An 18915-nucleotide genomic window follows, 5' to 3' on the forward strand; every position below is an offset into this window, starting at 1 on the left:
ATTTGCTTTTCTTTCTGATATTCTCTATGCTGAAATTTCACTGTCTTTGGAAGCATATTTCTATGTTATTTATCTCTATCTCTAGTATCCAAGATAAGACATGGTCCAGTAGGCTTTCAGGAAATTCCTAATCATTAGAAAATAATAAATGAGTATGTTTCTCCCTACAGATCCAGCTTTTGTGATTCACTGAATCTTGTCCTAATAAATGTAGAGAGACAACAAATGAATACTCAGGAAGATGAAGATGTTGATTCAACTCAAATTGTTTATAAATTTAGTATCACTACTGTTATGGCTTGGGTCTAAATGTCCTCCAAAGCCTCATGCAGCCATAGGTAGGGCTTTTTCAGAGGTGGCCAAATCTAGAGTGTGTGACTCTGGGATTGATTCACGGTGCAATGCCAGGATCAAGGGCACTAGGATTAAAGAGGTGAGTGCTACCAGCCCTAAGTAGCCTGGATAAGATAAAAGGGGCAGAAAGATGCTATTAAGGCCCTTTGCTTGCTTTACACCACCATGAACTGCTTCTTCTTTGCGATGCCCCTCTGCCATGTCACCCTGCCTTGGAGCCAGCCAATTATGGATTGAATCTTCTACAAACTGTGAGCTAAAAAAACCTTTCCTCCTTTAACTTTGAGTGTTGGGTATTTTGTCTCAGCAATGAGAAAAGTGACTAAGACAATTACAATAAAAATTTCCTTGCAATTTTTTAGAAATTTGACAAATTGGCCCCAAAGTTCTTGAAGAAGACTAAAAGTAGAAGAATATAAAGTTCTGCAAAAGACCAAGAAAATCCTTGGAGTTGCCAAATTAGTTTATTAGAAATTGATAGTGTTGTAGTTATTGGTATAGGAATGACAAATAGTCAATGGAAATGAGCAGAGAGCCCAAAACAGAATTCTGTGTTAAGGAAATTCAGGAATATGATAGAAATAACTCCTAGCAGTCAAAAAGTCAGATTGATACACCTGTCATTGCATGTTGGGAACATTCCTTCAGAAGAACCAGCTATTTTCCTTTCCCTAGTGCACAATCATTCTAGTAAATGACCCAGGTTACTGTGAGAAAATGTTACAGGCATATACACAGCAAGGTTGTGCTATGTCTAAAGAACCTCTTTCAAAGGACCTCGTTACTACTTATCCAAGAGTTTCCAGGTCTGTGAGTTAGGTAAGAGGCCATGTATACCTGTTATCATTAGTTGAATCACTTCTTTTCCTACAAGACTTAAAATTTTTCTACTTATATTGACCACTGGTTCCCAAGCTTTAGTGTGTACCAGAATCACCTGCAGGATTTATTAAAAGAAAGATTGTCAGGCCCCATTCTAAGAGGTTCTTATTAGTAGGTTTCAGATGTGATCTACAATTTACATTTCTAACAAGTTCCTACACAGTGTTGATCTGCCAGTTAGTGGTCTACACCTTGAAAATTGATTTACCTCAAATGACATCTTCATAGTTTACCTATTTAGTTTAGCCCTAGAAATGGAAATAGAAATACTGTGATTAGATTATCCACAGTAATAGATCCCAGAAAGTCAAATTACTGTGTTTATGGATCCATCCTGTGGCTTATTAGGCTAATTGTACTTAATTGTCTTTGACAGTTAATCGTCACTGATCAACTTATAACAATAGAAAAAATATAAAATAAATATTAAAAATATAACATTATGCTTAACAAAAGATAGGGAAGACGTTTTGGGAAAAATTGCAGTTAGTTATTTAGAAACATCAAAAGCATATAAATAAATAGTGTGAATGCTACTCTCCTTCCCCCCTCAAGTAGTCCAGATAAAATATAAGGGATAGAAAGAGCTGTGGTCATCCCTTGTTGCTTTGCTACCTTCTGCCCACCATGAACTGTTTCTCCTCTGTGATGCCACCCTGCCTCGGACCCAGCCAATTATGGACTGAAACCTCTTCAAACTGTGAGCTAAATACACCTTTCCCCCTTTAACTTTGTGTTGGGTATTTTGTCTCGCAAAGAGAAAAGTAACTATGACAGAATTTGGTACTGAGAATGGGCTGTTGCTGTGACTGAACTTGACCATATGGTTTAGAAGCCTTTGGAGATGGCTTGTGGAAAGAGTTTGAAAAGGTTTGAAGATTCTGGCTGAAAAAGTAGAGCTGGAACGCCTTAGGCTGTGCTTGATGGGAGATTCTGATCAGAGTTCAGGAGATCAGAATGGTGATAGAATGATACTGGTAAACCAGGCTTGGGAGATTTCTCTTGGGAAGAAGGATTTCATTAGTTGTTGGACCCCAGATGATATGTGTTATGCCTTGGCAGAAAATTTTTCTGCATTTTCCTCATGTCCAGAGACTTTGCCTGGGATTGAGATTAAAGGTGGTGGACTAATTAATCTTGCAGAAGAAATTTTAAGACAGTCTAATGTTGAGGCCACAGCACGGCTCTTTCTTGATTCTAGAGATCTACTTCTTTTTTTCTTCACTAAATTGTTGCTTTCCAAGTTTCTTGATTCCAGGTCCTGGATAGATTGTATTTTGCTGCCAGTCTTTACTCTGCCATTCTTAATCTCCTCTTTATTTTTGTGCTGTTTTATATGCATTGATTTAGGTATGTTGAACTATCCTTGCATCCCTGAAATGAGACCAACTTGATCATTGCGTACAATTTTTAAAACATAATTTTGAATTAGACTCCCCAGTACTGTGTTGAGATTTTTTTTGCATCTGTGTTCATCATGGATATTAATATATAATTTTCTTTTTTCTTGTGTCCTTGCAGGTTTTTATAGCAGGACAACAATTGTTTTGTAGAACGAATTTAGAAGAGTTCCTTCCCTTTCTATTCTTCTATTTGATCGAAGTATTTGAGGAGCATTTGTACATTTGTTCTCCCCCCCCTTAAATTCTTTCATTGGTACATTTTAGGTATACAATACTTTTACATTTATCATTGGGTGCTTGTACCTGTACATGAAGTATCTTGGTTTTCATTATTTTTTCCCCATTACCTGTGTGCCCCTCACTGCCTCCACCCTTCTCTATTTACATAGACTTTGTTTCCATTTTGTACATTTGTTCTTAAAACCAGTAAAATTCAGCAGCAAATCTGTCTAGTCTTGGACTTTTCTTTATTGGGAGACTTTATGCACTGTTTCAATTTCATTCTATAAAAATAAATCAAGAAACTTTTAATATAATCTCAGTTCAATTTTCATAGACATGTATGTCTAGAAATTTATTTCTACTAGATTTTCCATATCATTGGCATATACTCTTTCAGCATATTCCATAACAATCCTATCTATTTCAGTTCAATCATTTGGAGCTTCCCCATTTATCCTCCAATTTTACTTATTTGAGTCTGCTCAGTCTTTCTTTTGTTTAGTTTGGTTAAGAGTTTGCCAGCTTCGGTTTTGTTTATTCTTTTAGCCTCTATTTCATCTATTTGTTTCTGATCTCTATTATTTTTTCTTTCTGCTGATTGTGAGTTTAACTTTTTCTTATTTTTCTAAGACCTTGAGATGAATCATTAGATTATTTATTTGGGGTCTCTGTAGAGTTTTAGTGTAGGTACTCATATCTGTGAGAGTCACACTATTTCCCATCTTTTTATTTTATATTATTTTATTTTTTATTATTTTACTTTATTAGTACATAATGTTTATATTTCTTGTGGAAGTTGGTACATGTTCATAACACATCTTAATTCTTTTTTTTTTTTTTGGTACTGGGGATTGAACTTGGGTCCTTGTGCTTGCACCGCAGGTGGTGAAACCACTGAGCTAAATCCCCAGCCCTTCTTAATCCATTTTTTTCATCCCCTTTCCTTTCTCTCACATTCCTCTCCACTCATCCTTTGATTCCCTTCCTTTTTTTTCTTTTGTAGCTGTTTTCAGTACATAATGTTTTCATTTCATGTGTGGAGTTGGTACATGTACATAACATATCCCAGTTCCCTTTTTAAAAAATTATTTATCCCTTCCCTCCCCACCTCCATATCTAGAGCAAAATAAAAGATTTACTATAAATACTGCTTTTATAAATCTCAGACAGTCTGGGATGTTGAGTTTTCATTTGATTCTAGGAATTTTTAATTTTATACCCAATTTCTTTAATGACCCTGTCTTTACTCAGTCTTCCTGTGTTTGTTTAATTTTTGTAGCTTCTCTCACTGTTCATTTATTTTTCATTCCATTAAGATGCAAGAAATTATTTCATTAAAAAAAATTGTTTCACTTGTAAAAAATTGCTTTATGGCCTAAAATATAATCTGTTTGGAAAAAGGTCCATGTGGTATTGAAAGAATGAAAGACTGTGTATTCTGTAACCATTGGATGAAATATTATGTAGCTTTCTGTTAAGTGCATTTTATCTATAGTGTAATTTAACTCTGATGTTTCTTTATAAATGTTTTGTCTTGATCATCTATCTATTGGTAATAGTGGAATATTTAAATCATCCAATATTACTGTATTGGAGTTTATCCATACCTTAATGTCCAGTGGTGTTTATTTTATAAAATTGGGTTCTCTAATGTTCAGCATGTATATATTATATCATTATATCTTTTGATTAGTTTCCTTTTATTAACATGAAGTGATCTTTTGTGTCCTCTGATTTCTGCCTAAAATTTGTTTTGTTAGACATGTTTATATCTATTTCTTGTTGCTTTTGGATTCCATTTGTTTGAAGTATTATTTCCCATCTTTTCACTTGCAGTCTGTGTGTGTCTTTGCCAGTGAGGTGAGTTTTGTGCAGGCAGCAAGTTGTTGCATCTTTTTTAAAAAATAAAATCAGCCAATCCCTGTCTTTTAACTGAAGAATTAAGATAATTTATATTCAAGGTTGTTATTAATTCTTCTCATTTTGTTGATTTTCTTCTGGATGTTTTGATTTTTAATGTACATTTTATCTCTTATTCATCTTAGAAGTTTGATGGTTTTCTATAATGGTCAATTATTTTCTAATTTTTTTTTTTTTTTTTTTTTTGCTTATGTACTCTTCTAGTGAGATGTTTTCTTCCCCATACTCTCATGATTGTGTTTTCCTTCCATATCTGTTTGTAGAATTCCCATAAGTACCTTCTGTAATTGTTGCTTACTGGTCATTAATTTCTTTAGTTTAGTCTTATTTTAGAAAGTCTTTAATTATCCTTCAACCATGAAGGTTATCTTTGCTGGGTATAATAATTGAGATTGGCAGTTAATTTTTTTCCAGGACTTGAAATGCTTTATTTCATGCTTTTCTAGCATTTAGTGTTTCTGCTAAGAACTCTGCACTCTGATGGGTTGGCATTCAAATGTGAGTTGGTACTTCTCTCCTGCAGCTTTTAGTGTTCTTTGTTCTGTATTTTTGGCAGTTTAACCATAATATATTGTGGAGATGTTCTTTTCTGGTCATGTATATTTGGGTTTTTAAATTTCTCCTGTAGTGATACTCACATCTTTCTTAAGAATTGAAAAATTTTCTGGTATTATTTCACTGAATATGTTTTTTATGCCTTCAGTCTATAACTCCTCTCCCTCAACTGTTCCAAGTATGTTGTAAGTTTGGTCTCCAGACTGTATGTTGGTCTACAACTGTATGTTGTATCTACTCTTTATTATTTTTCTTTATTACAGTCTGAATGTGATAATTTATGAGTCTTATCATCAAGATATGATAATTCATTTTTCTGCCGATCTAGTCTATTGGTAAAGTTTCAACTGACTTTTAAAATTTGACTCATTGAGCTTTTCATTTCCAAGGTTTCTGTTTGACTCTTTTTCAAAATCTATTTCTACTGACTTGCTCCTTCATATTCTGCAACGCCTTTTTCTTTTTTTTTTTAACTTTTGATTTTTGGTACCAGGGATTGAACTCAGGACCTTGTGCTTGCAAGGCAGGTGCAGCACCACTGAGCTAAATTCCCAGCCCTGCAATGTCTTCTTTAAATTCATTCTGTCATTTATTTGTTTCTTCTTGGAATCCATTGAGCTTTTTAAATATAATTCTATTGAATTCTTTATCTGGCATTTTTATCTACTTCAATATCATTGGAAATAAGTACTAAAAAGTTATAAGCTTTAGGAAGTGTCATGTTCCTTTGTTTTTTTCATTTTGTGTGTGTGTTTCCATGTTGAAATTTGTGCATCTGTTGGGATAGATGTTTATTCCACTTTTATATGACATTCTTTTGGTGATGTGCCTGTACAAAGTGCAGTTGATTCAGATTCCAAAATGGGAGGGTTACAGAGGATGTCCTGAATAATTATATAAAACCCTGTGCATTTAAACAGAGACCTGAGGCTTAGAGAAGAGCAGAGATTTGTCTTGGGTCACCAAAAAAGCGGGAGGCAAAGCTGGTGCTAGCTCTCAGGACACTTAGCTTCAGAGGCCATGCTCTTTCCACCCCATCCAAACTGCTCCTCCTCCCCAGACTTTGCCCTTCCCTGGGAGCTTCCTGGTACAAGGGCAGTGAGGTAGGTGGGTCAAACACACACCTTGAGATTTTTCTACATATTTCCCTCCTTATCTGCCTACTACCCCTCAAATTAATGTATGTCTCTAGAGAACACTATTCACATTATTTATTTATAAGGTGGTATCAAGGACTTAGCGTATCTTGCCTCTTTATTTACATCTTTATTTTAAACAATGACAATTCCTTTATAAATATTTATTCTAATGCCTGTATACATAGGAGTTAGCATCAGCAATTCTTTTTTTTTGGTACTGGGGATCGAACTCGGGACCTTGCGCTTTTGAGGCAAGCAGTGGAACCACTGACCACTGAGCTAAATCCCTGGCTCTTTATTTACATCTTAAACAGAAGCCTGGGGGAGGACATTGTTTAATCTAAAAGAATGTTATGTTAGTGAGGGAATCTCTAGCCCAAATCTGAAGCCCAGTGAAATCCTTAATGAGCAAGGATTTCCAAGCACTAGCAACATTATCCTTTTCTGTCTTTGGGGAAAGATATGGATTCCTGAGAATGTTAGTGGAAAGGAAGGAGGGAGCTGTCAGTATAGCCCCAAGGTTAGCTGGTCACACTGCAGGCTTGACAGTAGATAGGTCAGACTAACAGTGGATTGGAAAGGAGGAAATAGCATGTCTGCTGTTTATGCAACGTGTTTTTTGTTTGTTTGTTTGTTTCTGTGTATGTTTTCTTCCTGGTCCTAGGCAAAGATAAGCTTTGCAGATTTTCAATTCCTGCTGACATGAATACTGTAGTACTTGGGCTGATTGTTGGATTTCTGACACTAAGCTCTAGGAATGGAGCTCTTGTTTCTGGTTCTGCTCTCCTCCATTCCCCAGGAGCTCATCTCCTGGGTCCTCTTTTCTCCTCTGGGGAGATTGAGTGCTACATTTACATTCATCTCCCTGGAACTTCTAGGAGCCCAAAATCATAGAAGCCAAAAACAAATGAAGCAGATCTTTTTATTGGAAAGTAGATGAGAAAGGCAGTGACCTGCTTGGGCATCCAGAATGGAAGAATGGGCAGCGAGTGAAACTGTAGTGCTACCGGCAGCTGGGATTACAGGGAGGCCTGCAGGCCTGGGCCAAGGACAGGTACAGCTAAGACAGGATTCACCTGGTGGGGGAGAAAAGAATCAGAGATGTGATTCAGCAGGTCAAAGCACTCTGACCTACTGAGGAGCCAGGGACCTGACTCCTGCACCTTGCTTGTGGCCTCTGAGATTTCTCACAATCTCAGTCTGTCCAATACTCGGCCATTTCCTCCCTTCCACCACGCTGACATCACTCGCCATTGCTCAACCTTTTGTGCCAGCAGGGGTTCCCTCTCCTTCCGGATAGTGCTCACCTTAAAGGTTCAAACACACTGAATGTGACTTTTCCCAGGATCTATACTGTTAGCTGAATCTCGAGCTTCAACTGAAACGAGTTCTTCCATGGAATCGTGTTGTTTGAGCTGAAGGTGTCCTTTTAAAGGATCGAGATCTCCAGCTGAACCTGAGTCATCCATGGAATCTTCTTTGAACCGAATGTGACTTTTCTCAAGATGTTCATGCCTAACTGAAACTCGTTCTCCTGTGGGATCATCTTTCTCCCAAAAGTGGAGTTTATCAAAATCTTGACCTCGGCTTGATTCTGATTCTTCCACTTCTTTGTGCCACACATGGCTTATCAGAGGATCTTGTGCTCTACTAGGACCTGTTAGGAAAGAAATGTACTCACAGTTAGATCTATTATGCCTGTTCCGCACTACCATGTCTTTCCTGTAGGTCCAGCCACTGCTCCCGGCAGTCTGCACCAAACCATGCCCAGAAGCATGGGAAGTGCTCCAGGGCTAGCTGGGGTCTGTGCTCCTGAAAGACTGTTCCCTTCTTTCTGTGGACAGGGGCTACAGGACCACGGGTCCCTCAAGTGTGTGTTGCTTCCCCTGTTCACCATTCTGTTTCTCAGGAGCTGGTCCCAGACTGTGCTGACTCCCTGACCTGAGAAGGACACTTTGTTATTTCTTAGGAAGCTTAGAGAAGGAAGAAAGTGTCTTCAGTCACAAACCAGGTAACTTGAGTTCCAAGTTTGCTCTGGAAATTATTTTGACAATTTCTTACTCCTCTCTCCATCTCAGTTTCTATTTTGTGAACCAGGGGTCCTCTACTGGCATGACTTCTGTGTTTCTTAACCTCCTTTTAGAAGACAAATTATTCGGGTACTTTTACTGGGCAGGCAGGCAGGGGTCAGAGTCCACACCCAGTACACAGAGTGGGTCCTGAGCCTGTCACTTTGTTGCATGCTCTGCACTGATAATGATCCCTGAGGTCAAGGCCACATAAAAATATGGCTTGTATAAAAGATGCTCAGATCTCAACCACTGGACTGGAAAGTGCGGGGATTCTACCACTCAGATTCCTGCTTTCTCTGGACATGAGGGAAATGGCCACAAGGCTGAAGTGTGAGCTCCAGCCCTGCCTCCTACTCCAAAAGTGCTTCCTGTCTGGACCCAAGAGGTCCCTGAGAGCTTCATCCTCGCTACCTCAGCCCTGTCAGGTCTCCTATTCACTCAGCTTCTGTGGCAGCTGCCTCTGCTGCCCTTTGCCATTTTACAAGTGATCTTTGAGATGCACCAAGAAATGAATTGGGAGGTGGAATTTTGAATCTGAAATGAGAAGATACCTTTGAAATCACAATACACTGAGTGGGAGAAATGACTCCAATATTTAAAAAACAGAACATAAATCATGTACAAGGTGGATATTTACAGTGGGTAACATGCCTTCATCTTTTGTACAACAGCACCTTGCCTCTTCTGAAGAATTGTTATTTAAAATATCTACTATTAACTTAGAATTCTAGTAGGAGCTGGTAATTGTGAAAGCCTGCACCCTGTCCACAGAAACAGGTGTATGAGTGTGTGTACATGTGTGTCAGCCAGGACTGATGAGAAATTCTTTATTTTATGGACAGTAGAGGTAAGAAATCAGTTCTTTCTTTTGGTAAACATAGTATATATGATCTGGGGATTCCAGAAGCTGTAGTTTGCCAGAAATAGAGAAAATCAGAGAGAAGACTGACGACATCAGCCATCCTTTCCTACTCCTTAAACTTGGGAGGAGCTCTTTCTAGATTGTGGTTATAAGCCAGTAAGTTGGTCTTCAGTCTAGGATAGTCTGACTTGGTATCTGTCTTTGTTAATGAAAGTTTAGAGTAGTAGAGATACCCAGATTCAGGACGTTATCAGGAACAGACTGAACCAGAAGTCTGGGAGTCACTGAGTGGAGGTTGGGGTGAGAAGGAGGAAAGAACACTGATTACTGGAGAATGAAGCCTGGGGTTGAAATCCCCCTTTGTCACACTGGACTCAGACCACATGCACTCCAAAGCTGAAACTGGAAGTGAGATATAAAGACCTCAGAATGTTGGAGTATGCTGGAAACCTTAAAAAAAAAACCCACTGCTGAATAAATTATTCAAACAAAATGAGTATAGAATATACCATTTCTTTCAGGAATTTGAACTTTCTATTCAATTTCACATATTTGAAAAATTTATGGTGGTGAAGTCTACAGTGTTGTTTTCATATACATTGCTCATTTTGCTCAACATTATGTCTGTGAAATTCACTTATTTTAAAGCCTACTCTTGTGCTTCATACATTTCCACCTGTACAAATTATTATATGAAAATACAAAAAATGTATGTCTCCACTTTACTGTTGATACACAGTGATTAGCTCTAGTGTTTGGCTCTTGTAAGTAATTTTGCCATGAACAATCCTGTACATATCCTTTGGAGAACATCACAATGCACTTTTGAATGTATATATAGCTAGAGATGGAATTGCTGGGTCATGGAGCAAAAATCAAAGTGTATAGATATGATCAATTGTCATAAATACAGCAGCCTTCTAGTATCAATGTACCAACTTACACTGCCAACGAACTATGAGAGTTTAGCTACTCCATAACCTTGCCAATGTTTGGTATTGTCTGGCTTTTCAGTAACCATTCTGGTGATGATCTAGTGACATTTCCTTATGATTTAAATTTGTACTTCCCTAATGACTTGTGAAACTAAGCAATTGTTCACACTTTTATTGCTCATTTGGGTATCTTATTTCATGAAGCATTCTTTCAATATCTTGCTTATGTTTAACTGAGTTATCTATTTTATTGAATGGAAATATCTAAAATGTATGTATTTGCAGGAGAAAAAAATCTCTCATGCATTAAGAAGAAGAGTCTACATTGTTACCTATTTTAATACAGTTTGGCATTAGCTAGTCAAATTGAACATGTACACAATCTATGATTAAGAATTATAAAACGTAATATGAAATTAAGATAAATATTCCCACACTTTACAAAGAAAAATTTACATAGATGTACCGTTTTTATTAGTCAAATACTGGTAACAGCCTACATTACGACTGACAACTTAAAGGACAAATATACTATGGCATATTATTACAGTGAAATATTGTATAATTGCAAAAATAACTGCAATATAGCCATATGCAGCATGATTGTAATAAAAATAATGTTGAATGCAAACTACCAGGCCCCAAAGAAAATATTTAGAATTATGTTTGTTGAAAGCTCCAAACAAAGAAAAATAAGGGAATACATATCTACATATAGAATAAAGCTCAAAATTGAGTGCAAAAAATAAAAAAATGTGGAGACGAAATTCAGGTCGGTGAATAGCTAGGGAAGTGATGGGAGAAAATATTCTGGATGGGTAAGAAGCACATCATTAGGTGTAAATTATTGGTTATCAGTAGCATTTTATTTATTTATTTATTTTTGGTACTGGGGATCGAACTCGGGACCTTGCGTTTGTGAGGCAGGCTCTGGAACCACTGAGCTAAATCCCTGGCCCCATTGGTAGGATTTCAGGTCTTGGATTGTTGGTGAGCTGCTGGGTGTGTGTGTATGTGTGTGTGTGTGTGTGTGTTTGTGTTGTGTATACGTATGCATGTGTATATGTGTGTGTTTTAAAGTTGCAGAGTAAATCAGTGATGGGTTACCTTAGTTTCCAATAATCCTATATTGCTGTACTCATAGATTGTAATATTTTACTGTTATACACTTACTACATGTGGCCTTTCTTGGCTTGCTTTCTTGTAGGGTACATGCCTAGAAATCGTGTTGCACAAATAGCACAAAGGCTAAAGACATGAAATTTGGACAATATTGTCTTATTTCCCTTATAGGGATTGTACCATTTTGTATTCTCACCTGTTATGAATGAAACTGCCTGATTCCATTCACCCTTACACACAGGGAATGTGTCTAATTTTTAACATTTATGGATCTTATCTGTGAGAAAAGATACCACACAAAGGCTTCTAATTAATATTTCTCTACTACAAATTAATCGTTTCACATTTTAAGACACATTTCTTTTTCTGAAAACTGTTTAGTTCTTTTTTTCATTTGTTATTGGCTGATTATTCTTCCTTTCTCCAATTAAATTGTGTTCAAGCTGAGGAATAGCTCAGTGGTACAGCATGTGTTTAGCATACAAAAGGCAGTGAGTTCAGTATACAGCATCCGCTAAAAATAAAGTAGTACAGAATATTCAGTATAAAGCAAAAGTTAAATTAACTCTTTTGGTGTCATAAAAGTTTAGTCCCTGAAATTTGCTTTCACCCAGGTTGCTATCTGACTCTCTGAAGTTACTGTTTTGTTTAAATTCCCTTCACCTATTACTCCTAACTTTGCTCCTTGCCATAGATCACTTGATTTGTTTAGATAGAAAAACTGACTTAATAAACTTAATGAAAAAAAGAAAAAGAAAAACTGACTTAAGACCCATCTTTCTGTCCCTCCTTTTGTCCATGAATCAGTGGGCTCCCACACACACTTGGATACTAGTGTGACATTACATTAGTTGTGGTAATTCTTTTAGTTTTAATTAAATTTTCACAACTGGTTTTCATCCTTGTCATGTACTAGTTGCTGAGTTCGGACAGGATACTGCCTTGGGGTCCATGTTGTGGTCTATCTTCTTGTCTGTGACACGAGAGATTTACTTTTACTTTGATATTCCCCTGTCATTCTATTTACATTTTGGACCTATAGGTGATGTAAATAGGACTTGGTATGTCTTGTTTCTCCTTGGTCCTTGTCATACATTGGCTGTTCAATTTGGAAAGCAAAACAGCCTTGGGATCCACCTTGTGCTGTATCTTGTCCAAAACAGAGTGGCCCTTATTCTGTACTTAGATACATGTTTGGAATTCTATTTACATAGATAAATAGGTACATAGAGATGCATAGATCTCTTGATCTAGACCAGGAGTTTGTACCAAATTATGATCATTGTTGTCTACACGCTACACAATTATAATTTGTCCTTTATGTATACCTAGATGTGAATGTTTTTTGTTTTCTACCTGGATGTTGCTCAGATTCTCTCATTTATGTTGTGCCTATCAATAATATTGATTGCATCTTCATTTCTAGTCATGATAATTGTCATCCACTCATTGTTTGATTTAGATTTAAAACTGGCTTGGGATCCAGATTGATGTTTGCCTTTTTGTCCAGAACAGTGTCAGAATTCTCACCTATTTGGAAATTGGTATGATCTATTAGGTAACTGGCCTTCCTACGCTCCCAGTAACTGATAACAAGAATGTTTAGGCTCCATTGTCTCCAAAATTTCCTTTCAGCTTCTTACTCCTCACCTTTTCCTCATGAGCTCCCTGAGGTTCCCACAAGGACTGTCTGTGGTCACAGGTAGAGAAGACTCCTTGTCCTCATGTAGAAGAAACTGCCTGAAAAGGCCCCTGCTCACACCCAGAATGTTCTGCGTATCTCTCACCCAGCAGACCCGCTCTACTCACCACGCAGTCTCCTCCCAGATACTTGGTTCTCCAGAATGAGGAGCAGAGCAAGGATGAAGAAGATGGTGGACTTCATCTTGCCAGGAAGGACTTGGCTGAGAGCTGAGTTGAGCTTCTCATTTATATCTTCCTTGACTGGGTGTGTTATGGGTGTGGCTGAAACTACAAAAAGCACTGCCTTATCTTCCTTATCTGTAAATGCCGACTTCTTTCCTGTTGCTCAGTAAGGGACATTGTCAATGTCCCAGAGACTTTGTACAGGGCCGCAGTGAGAGAACTTCACCTCTCCGTCAAAATCCCAGCAAATATTTATTAATACCTAGAGATCAGGCACAGTTTTCCTCTTTTCCAGAAGAAATTCAGTCCAGTGTCAGGTAGAGACTTGCTACAGATTATAACAATTAATGGGTGGGTAATGAAGCTCTTACAGTATGCGGTGTTGGTGAACCTATGGCATGTGTGCCACAGTGGGCTATTGGTATCATTGAAAGCTCTAAAAGGCTCGCCATCACAGGTCTAAAATGTGGAGCTCCTTCCGTGGTGTCGTCACTTAAATGTTATATCACAGATATAACCCTGTACTTCTACATCTTGCAAAATTAGCTCAAGGTACATACTATTATAACTGACACAGAGCAATCATAAAGGCAGATGACACAGAAAAGAATGCAACTTTATGAAAGCAAAAATGTCTCAGAATAAAATAGGATATACCACTGAAAACGTGACTGTAAAGCTCATCACAGTACAAATTAACGTATGCCAGAAGCTTCCAAGTTTACTCTCTACTACTGAGTTTGAAAAGTCTATACGGTTGTGACAGACAACAGCAGCGATCTTTTCAAGAAGGCTGCATGTACAGTGCACTGAGAGCTGGAGCTGGACTTGGGGGGTGAAGTGAACTTCAGAGGTATTTTTAAAGGGAGGGAGAATTTTAATGCTTTTAAGAACAACTGTCCAAAAGGAAGAAAGAGTGTTATTTCTTTATTGGGTCCTTTTTCTTGAAATCAATCTAAAAATACATTTTTAAAAAATTAAAAATATTTCCTATGGGAGTGTTAAACAGCTACAACTCACAACAGGCAGTAAGGAGTATTTGCCACTATTGATGAACTTCTTAATGTATTGACCTAGGTTACCAAGTGAGTATTGACGCCTGTGTACAGGTGCAGTTTTCTGCGTTAGTGAGAACACTGAAGGACATTCCTGTGGTTTGATCCATGGAGAACGCCGTACAGCCAGACTACAGAAAAGGGAAGCATCTCCACACCGAGCCTGTATGTATTCAGAGCAGGGTGGAGCAGGGATCTGGATTGAAGAGGCCTTAGAAATATATTTCCAGTCTTTCTATCATAGAATTGCAAACTGCCATAGGGAACACTGTATGGAAGTCACATAGGAAAAACTAGCCATGCTTTCATGGAAAGAACATAGGTACAAATGTTAAGTTATCAAATACAAATTACACGATAGAGTCCAATCTCTGACCAAAGTTATCTTTGTCGCAAGGGCAATAATTATTTCCCTCCAGCAGAGATCCTATTCCCAGGGAATAGGCAGAAATTATCCTAAATGAAATTTACCTCCAGTGCCTGCTCATCTCACCATTCCTCCCCACATTTCCCTCTAGATAATACCAGGAACTTCTCTGTTCAAACTTAACTTGTGGAAGAAAGATCTGATACCATTGATCTTATTTATGGATCAAAGTACAAAACCCTTGTCCAACCCAGTTTATCAAACATGCAGATGAAGCCAGAGGCTCAAGATATGTAAATAAAAACAAAAAGCAAAAGCAGGAAAAGGTAAACCAAAAATAGGATGAGATTATAATATCATATCAGAACAAATTCAATGAAATTTTAAAAAATTCTTTCAACGAGATACTTCCAGTATTGATAAAGATGAAAGCAGAAACCAATGTCTGGAAACAAAGGCTCAGATCAATAAGTCTTAGATATGGTATCTTAATGGCAGAAGGAAAGTGTCATGCTGGCACGATGAAGCAAAATCTCCTAGAAATATTAAAGTGCACAAAGTTACCATGAAAAAGAGAAAATAAGGTCTTTAAAGTACAAGAGAATGTAAATGTGTTTATTCAATGTTATGCAAAATTACCTGACAACACAGGAATGATAATTTAAAAAGTACACTACCTCTCTCAAAAATAGAGAGAAAATCTAAATGGTAGAAATACCCTGAAAGTGATATAAAAAGTTGCCCCATAAGTGCTAGGCCTAGGTTATGTGATATGGAGCAACAACATGAGACAAATCATAGCAGAGAACTCATACAGAAAGTTCCTTAGGACTCTCAAGGGAGAAAAGATTGGGAAGAATTGAGCGAGAGGGGAAAGAGGGACACTCACCAGAGTGATATTTAGGGTTCTCCAGGACAGTCAAGCCCACCGCTCTCGGTCCTGTGTAATTAGAATTGGGATGGTCTCCCAACTGAAGCAATAACACTTAGGTGCATCCTGTGAAGCAAGTGAAGTCCCCAAGTAGTTATCAAAGCCCAGAGAGCCCTGGGAGTCTTCACTGACAGAAATCACAGTGGTGAGACACCCTCTCCCCTCAACCATCTTCTCTGTATTTCCTAAATATCCAAGGTGTGCCTTATACAAAGAAAAAGACCTGTCACCAGGTGAGTATGTAATCCCAATTTTTATGTGAGAAAATACAAATACAATTTACCATATTTACTTATGCAATTTAGCGGCAGTAAGAGCATTCACACTTGCTCAGCCATCTCTACACCTTTCTCTTTTACCCAAAATGAATTACTTTCTGGTCCCAGACCCTCATAACCAATATTTTACTCTCTATCTTTAAAATTTTGATTTTTCTGGGTACCTCATATAATTGCAATAATACAAGCTTATTCTTTTGAAGCTGGCTTATCTCTGCTTCAGTATAATTTGATAGTCTGAATTTTAAAAGTTAGCACACGATCAAGGTTTTTCAAGATTTCCATGACAACGCACATGGAAGAGGTGCACTGAGTTCAATCAAGAAGATAAAGGCACTGCAGGAATAAGAAGCGATTTTACAAAAAACATGAAATAATACCTTCAAGTAAGTAAGATATATGCCATCTGTGGGATTTTTTTTTTAATGGCTGTCTTTTTTAAAGTTAAAGAAATTGGGAATATATCTAGTTATATGGACAATTCTATCTCAGAACAGACTATCTGCTTAAACATTTCAAAGCAGATTTGGACATGAGCAGGTTTCTCTCTCTTTTGCTGTGAGAAAAGCTCAGGGATCTAAGCACAAGTCTTTGCCAGGTGATGACTGAACTTGTAAGAGAAGAGCAAGCCTGTATGGTTGGGATGTGGCTAAGCAGGAACTCTGAGGTGATGTAGAAGACCTTGTGACAGTAGCCAAATTGATGCACTGTGGAGAGTCTGTTTAAACTTGAGTTCTTTTCACCTTCAAGTCTCCCCAGTTCTCCAGTTTTCTTCCTGTGATTATATCATTTACCTCGGGTCAACTATTGCCTTCAAATTCCTGCTCTTGTCTTGGTTTCTGGTTCAGGTCAAATGAATCCATGTAGAACTCTTTTATGAAAAACCACTGAATCTTCTTGCCTTGTTCACCATTCTTAGGAAAGAGAAATGCCAGAATATAAAGGACAAGTAGTTCCCAGCTCCAGCTCCGCCACTGATTTTCACAGTGAACCCAGAGGACTCCTCTTCACTGCAGTTTTCTCATTGCACAGGGAGGGAATTTGTCTGGATTCGCTCCAAGTAAAGCTTCCACTCAAGTTCAATGGGGAGTTGTGACTCTGAGAATTTTCTAAGTTGAGGTGTAGCTGGTGCATGTGCGTGACCCCTGTCATGCTGGACTGATATGAAGGCATACATGGCTGGCTAGAGCACAGTCTCAATGTCTGAGGAGGTTAAAAAAGGAAGCCCTGACAAGAGGTCTAGATTGTTCACGACTGTCCTGCTACTTAAGCCAGGGTGTATACAGAGCCTGCAAGGGTTTCCATTCTCAGCCAAAATTCCGTAGTTTGAGGACACTTAGCTTCCAGAAGGAGCATGAAAGCAGTCAAAGGGCCTGCAAAGAACTATATATTTCTAGTAATACTAGCCAATCTGGATATTGAATTTCCATTCTATAATCATTGCATAATTTCAATAATATCATGTAGTCCTAGAGCCACTCCTCTTTACCATCATTCTTGATGTCTCCTCACCACTACCTGCAGAAATGTAAATGTTTTTATAAAGCAATTTCATGGGGATTGAAGCCTGTAAAGATCCATAGGGTCTTTAGAGACATTTGTATGCTTTTTGATTGCCCACTGTGTCAAGCTCCTACCTTCTATTTTGGTACCCCTATACTTAAATCCATGTTTGAGTCTTAATTAGTGACAATGGTGGCCTTCTATGCCAGTAATGGAATATACAAGAGGGTCGTTTTTTTCACCCTAGATAACTAGGGCTGTGCTAACATGTTCTGCAAATCTTACTAGGCTCCAGCTGGAACTTTTGAGCTCTGTTGAATAATTCAAGAGGGCACAAAGTATTTTTTTTTCTCAGCCCAGGGTAGTTTGGGGATTCTTCTGCGTATGACTCTCAGGGCACGGATGGCAGGAATGAGCACCCAGGACTGTAGCAGCAGTTTCTTCATCATACAACTCATGAGTGGCGGTACGGGGTGCAATTGTGCTGGCTGAACACTCACACAGTGAGCCTGAGCCTGATCATCACACTTTTATAATTCCATGTATCACCTTTTGCAGGTTAGGTTCTCTAGGAAGCCGGACCTGAAATAGGGTTAAAAGGACAAGTTTCAGCACAAAAATATTGGAATGAAGGTGAAAGAGAAGAAGCACATGTGGGCAGAACACACTGTGACCACATACCTATTTGAGAACAACTCTGCTAATCAAAGAAAAAGCTCTGGAACAAGAACTTTCCAGTAGAGGATCCTCCATTGGGCTGAAGATGACGCATCCTTGAACCACAGCCTTATGCTGTCCCTGATTTGGGCCTATGGATCTGTGTTTTCTCAGTTCAAATATCAAGGTAATACTGCAGGAGCATATGCTGGCAGGAGTCATCTATACATATACTATGTAGCAGACAAGAAATCGATCCTTATAGTGGGGTCTGAGCACATCTACAAGTTAGCCACAGTCCACTCGGGTTCTGCGGGGACCCTGGTTTCCATATATACTTGGGAATTACTTGGACAGGGTTCTGCTTTGTCTCCTGTTGCAGGAATCCTTTAATGAAGGAAGTGGGCACACAACAAACAGCCTCTGCGGTTGGTGTCAAGCCTGCAGTTGACCTCAAGATCATTCTCCCTGCCTCTCAGTTCAACACCCCCTGTGCTGAGCTACTCTGTCATTTATCTGGTGGTGTGACCAAGCCTCTGTGGTGGATTAACTAATGGTCAACATGGAATGCTCAGCTGAACTGAGTCAGTGTGGAAGACCTACCTGAGAATGGTTGCTAATGACACAAAAGGAGAACTGGAGGGGAAGATTGTATGCTGTTGATTTTCCTGGAGAAGCTTGCCATAGCTGGTTTCCCTGATATTAATTCAGCTGCTATCATCAGAGGAGCTTGTGTCCTCACTGTCACCGAGGATGGCTGCTGTTCTAGTCAGGGGAACTCTGGTCTTTGCC

The 18915-nt window shown here is 38.4% G+C and overlaps 1 long non-coding RNA gene across 1 annotated transcript; it reads right to left on the reverse strand.

The window, feature by feature from the left end:
• Positions 1 to 7391: 7391 nt before the first annotated feature.
• Positions 7392 to 13465, reverse strand: LOC110344583 (uncharacterized). Its single transcript, XR_002387244.2, has 3 exons — positions 13276 to 13465; positions 7783 to 8132; positions 7392 to 7551 (listed from the first exon to the last, which is right to left on the reverse strand). It is a non-coding gene; the product is annotated as an uncharacterized LOC110344583 (long non-coding RNA).
• Positions 13466 to 18915: the final 5450 nt, after the last annotated feature.

The sequence above is a fragment of the Heterocephalus glaber genome, unplaced genomic scaffold (genome assembly GCF_053883595.1).
Source record: "Heterocephalus glaber isolate CG9 unplaced genomic scaffold, H.glaber_assembly_v1.0 deba00001673, whole genome shotgun sequence".
NCBI lineage: Eukaryota > Metazoa > Chordata > Mammalia > Rodentia > Bathyergidae > Heterocephalus > Heterocephalus glaber.